Source organism: Nicotiana tomentosiformis, chromosome 8 (genome assembly GCF_000390325.3).
Source record: "Nicotiana tomentosiformis chromosome 8, ASM39032v3, whole genome shotgun sequence".
Classification (NCBI taxonomy): Eukaryota; Viridiplantae; Streptophyta; class Magnoliopsida; order Solanales; family Solanaceae; genus Nicotiana; species Nicotiana tomentosiformis.
The window spans coordinates 50216751-50221898 of record NC_090819.1 but is presented as its reverse complement, the minus strand read 5'-3'; the positions used below and the strand labels follow the sequence as shown (position 1 = coordinate 50221898).

At 35.2% G+C, this 5148-nt stretch overlaps 1 long non-coding RNA gene across 2 annotated transcripts; it reads right to left on the bottom strand.

The window, feature by feature from the left end:
* Window positions 1–1037: 1037 nt before the first annotated feature.
* On the bottom strand, window positions 1038–4662 carry LOC138896647 (uncharacterized). 2 transcript variants are annotated; one of them, XR_011410027.1, is made up of 3 exons: window positions 4588–4662; window positions 1880–1938; window positions 1038–1084 (listed from the first exon to the last, which is right to left on the bottom strand). It is a non-coding gene; the product is annotated as an uncharacterized lncRNA (long non-coding RNA). The 2 variants fall into 2 exon arrangements; XR_011410026.1 differs by lacking the exon at window positions 1038–1084 and having other exon boundaries at window positions 1864–1938.
* Between the last annotated feature and the right edge of the window lie 486 nt (window positions 4663–5148).

Genomic DNA, 5148 nt, shown 5'->3' with positions numbered 1-5148 from the left:
TCTATATTCTTGATTCCCCAATGTGAATTATGATTATATCTTCTATTCATGGGTCTCAGAAAAATATATAGTTGATAAAGTTTATCCGAAAGGCATATTGATCTTATGCCATCCCGAGAAATCTTACTAACACACTTCTTATGCATTTCATGCATTTATACATGTACATTAACCCATGACCAGATGGCGTTATATACGCGTATATTATATGTATATGAGATATGGGAAAAAGTTACAGCGTTATATACGCACCACCACTTGATCAGCAGGTATACGTTGATGATTTGTCCACAGTGGCCGAGATGATATGATGGGATGCCCTCAGAGGCTTGATGATGATATGAACGCATATACCTATGCATGGTATGACATTTATATGCATATGCATGACATATAAATATGAAATGATTCACAGAGCTATTCAGACTTACATGTCGAGTCGTTTACTCCATGTTTCTCTCATGTCTATTATTTACTGATTTTTATTCCTTACATACTCGGTACATTATTTGTACTGATGCCCCTTTTGTCTGGGGATGCTGTATTTCATGCCCGTAGGTCCCGATAGATTGGTCGAGAGTCCTCCAAGTAGGCTATCAGCTCAGCGAAAGGTGTCGGTACACTCCATTTGCTCTGAAGTTGCTTATTTGGTCAGTATGATTTGGATGTGTATTGATTAGTATGGCGGGGCCCTGTCCCGACCTTTATGATATTTATGTACTCTTAGAGGCTTGTAGACAGATGTTATGTATACGGATACTTGTATGGTCTTGTCGGCCTATGTTTTGAGTATATTAAGGATCATGCCTGCCTTATAGGCCCGTACGTCATATGTATACGTCGGTATATCAAGTTGGGTCACTCTATATTGAGTATTCTCTCATGCTTTATTCTAGTCATCTCATGACACCCTTTCCGGTTCTTTTACCTATAATAGTATGATATAGAAAGATACGTTATATTGGTACTCGGTTGAGTAAGTTACCGGGTGTCCGTCGCGACCCATCGGTTTAGGTCGTGACACATGTGTGTGGATGTGCAAATGTATCTCACTTGGTATTGGATCTCGACCCTTTTTAACAGCCTATACAAAATATATTCAATTCAAAATATTGACAAAATGTCGTTTGTATAAAAATGAGATTGAATAATAACATAGAGAAAAGGAAGCAAGGGATGTTAAAATAACATAGAGAAAATAACCTAATTTATTTTCAATTTATGCTAAAACGGCTAGGGATGTTAACTACAGCACAGATTTTATGTGGGCAAAGTATTTAGAGCAAGACAGCTTAAAAGGCATAAGAATTTTTTTCTTTGGTGCCAAAATCTGTCTATTCTTGATTTGTATGCCACTTTCTACTAGCTTATGATAATAACAACAAAGGAATATAAAATACAAAGGGGTCAAACTTCCAACTGTGTCACAAGGATGCGTGTTTGGTAAAATGAACCTTACTACTGTTTTTTGTTTCATATCATTGGTAATGAACTCAAAAACAGAAAAATGAAATGGTTGTAACGGATGTAGAAATTTATCTAACAGTTAATAGTACTATTTGTCCAATTCCTTTAACAAAGGTGCACTAATTGTTAAGAAATGTGCACTCTTCTAAACAGAAAGCTCAACAGCTAGCAAGAAAGAAATCAACACCTAAAATCCCTTCATGCAGCTGCTAGCTTCAATTTTGACACACATTGACAACCCAGATTTTTCGAAAAGAAATTCTCAAACAATAATTTCAACCACAGAATATAAAAAATAGAACAAGAGACAATACGCAACTCACAAATTCAGGCAACCGAACTTAAATAAGATTTTCAGATTCGAATTAGTGCAAACTTAAATGAGATTTTAAGATATTTTATATACACTTACAAGTCTCTTGCGATGCTCCCCAATACTGATAGAGCCACCCGTGTGAGTCCCAGTGGCAACTCCGCTCCCACCACCACAACGATGTTTTGCATTTATTTTTGACTATTCAAGACACTTAGAATCTTTCCAAAGACTCATTCAACTTTTTCACACATCATTTGGAATAGATTTCTATTTTTGCACCCCATTTTTTTTGGTTTTCTAATGAAATCATTGTATCTTTTTGTTTTCCTATGCTCCCATTAGTTCCAAACAATAGTTTCAATTGAAGAATCCCAGTAGAATACCTTCTTAAATATGTTTATAAAGTAATAACACTAATAAGTTACAAATAAAAGTTAATATACTTTCTAAATTCAATTGTGATGGATTATACCTTGAATTCTCCAAAATAAAATCTTTTTGTTTTATCCGAGATATTTTTTCAGTTGATTCCATTAGGATCAAGTTCATTCTTGAAAGAATTAGTTATAGACTCAGAGCATTCTCATGCAGGTTCTAACCTGAACAAATTAGAAGACATTATTTCAAGGTATACCAATATCAATAACAATATATCAAAAATAATAGTACAAGCATGGACTAACTCTGTGCGAGAAATAGTAAAAAGCGTCTGCGGCCCACGGTTACTGCTACATTCAACTTCGCCTATTAGGTTGCTTTGAGAAGATGTACCCCTATTGTATTTGTCTGATTAGGTATAATTGGAGATGGTTCCAAATTAATGGGTGGGATACTACCATGGCCTGATGTTTGAACTTGGTTGATGTGATCTGGTCCACCAAAGGAATTGGTGCCACCTTGTTGAGGACTAGTTGTAGAAATGGGAACAGTAGGCATGTTTTCACGAGTAGCACAATTACCCCTAACAGAAGATTTTCTTACACGACCTTCACTACCTCGACCTCTCCCTCGAGGCATATCTACAAAATATATAAAAATAAAGAAGGATATGACACAATGCGTATCTAACTGTATTGTTCATCTAAACATTATTAGCAAAACACAGGTTCAATCACTTTCTTTCTATGCAAAGTCAATCTGCTAGATATTATTACAAGTAGTTTATGGCTACATGTCCCCTTCTCTTAATTTAAGAAAATGCATATAATATTGAAGCAGAGTAAAAACTTGATTCCTAAAGTTTCATCCTGTTTATTTTTAAAAGGAATGGACATAACATTCTTATTCCTGTTTTCTTAACTTTTTGTTTTCGAAAGACTAATATCAATCATATAAGAAAGAAGGGAAGCTAGCTTATACCACTTATGTTAGTTTAAATGAACATCCAGATGCAATAAAAAGGCTTTGATTGTTTAAATTGAGACTTTAAAAGATGCTTACCTGAATCCTTGCCATAATGGTGGAAACCAAATGTGGTCTCAAGTAGCTTATCCAATCACATCATACATGAACATCAGTATAACTAAGACAAACTAAACATTATAAGCTAACATATAAGACATGATTTGTTGATAGAATCAGAAACTACAGGAGAGAATGGATAAAGTGCGAGCAGGTAACATAACACTGATCGAAGGAACTCTTTCAACTGTCTGATGAAAGAGATATGCAGAGAAACTATGTATGATAGACATTGATACACTGGTTGTCATAACATGTCAACTTACAACAATAATTGTTAGACAAAGCATTTGATCGTAATTGCTGTAATTTAAAACCAGAACATGAAATAATCTGAATAAAAGCAAAGAGAAATAATTTGTAAGGAACTCGCCTTTCTTCAGGAAACAATCAGTTATGAGGTTTTTGTTCTTCAGCTGAGTGTTTATACCAGCTAAAAGGAACTCGACTTTCTTCACACCAGATGAGGTAATGGCCTGAAAGTAAGACAGAACAACAATACATTTACTTACAGACCCACGGGAGCAGTATCAAGAAACAACAGTACATTTACTCTATAGTTTATATTACAACATAGACACATAACTTTTAGCATAACACATAGATGACTACAAGCAAAAGTCAATGGAAATATAGTAGTACAGTTTTATCAACACATTAGTCATAATCTGTTTCTTCTTCAAACTCTTCCTCATCATCCTCCTCATTTTCATCCTCAGTTTCATACTCGTCTTCTGAAGATTCTTCTTCGAATTCATGATGCTCTGGCAATAGTTCATCATCAAGGAGTTTAACCATTTCAATTACATCCCCATTTGGATCATGTAAGATTTTATTCTCATCAGTGGTGAAATTCGTATCTATCTCATGGAGTTCAACTTCTTCAACTTGGAATGGAAGATTCGGTCATGGAGTTGATGTTAGTGCCTCATCAGGAAGTTCAATAACATCTCAAGGTTTAACTTTCAAAACAGCTACCCAATCATCATTATCCTTTTTCATACTAGGATAAGGCACATAACACACTTGAGTTGCTTGCATCGCAAGAATAAAATGTTCATACATTTTTGTAAAGCGACGACGACGGTTCACATCGACCAATTTCCACTGATTATGCTCCTTAACACCAACATTCTCAGTTGGATCAAGCCATTGACACTTAAATAATACAGTTTGCTTTAAAGGCACTTCGCGGTATTCTACTGGTATAATCTCTTGTATTCGTCCATAATAGTCACCAACATTTGCATCCGAGATACAAACTCCACTATTCATTGTTGATCTTGCACTAGCATGACATTCTGTGTAAAATTTGTATCCATTAACAAAATACACTGGATAACATTTTGTGCTTATTAATGGTCCCTGAGCAAGACTACGCAAGAATTGGTTCTCAATGTGGTTGCATCAGACCTATTTCAAAAAGTTTATAAGACTTAGCTAAATATAACAAGCAAATTTAAGTACATCCCCATCTTCACCCCAATATAACATACATCCAGAATTACAACAATCAATCTTTTTAATTGGAAACCCAACCTACGGACTAGCTTCTTGGTCTCATAATATTTATTAAGCACTATATTATCTTCTGGTAAAACTTCTTTCAACAGTTGCATCATTTGGTTATAACCTCTTTGTGATAAAGTGTTCTCCATTTTAATATTTAGCATCCTGGAATCTACTGCGAGTTGAGAGAGAAAAGAACCAGGGTATTTTACATGAACGGCCTATAGCAAATTATAAAACCTTTGGCAGTCAAGATTAGGCTCCTCCTCCATTGAAGGATTAGGTTCCTCCTCCATTGAAGGATTAGGCTCCTCTTCCATTGAAGGTTCGTAATAGAATGACTCGGATTCAGTATTATTATAATACAGCCAGCTCAAACCTTGGCCAAAATTGGG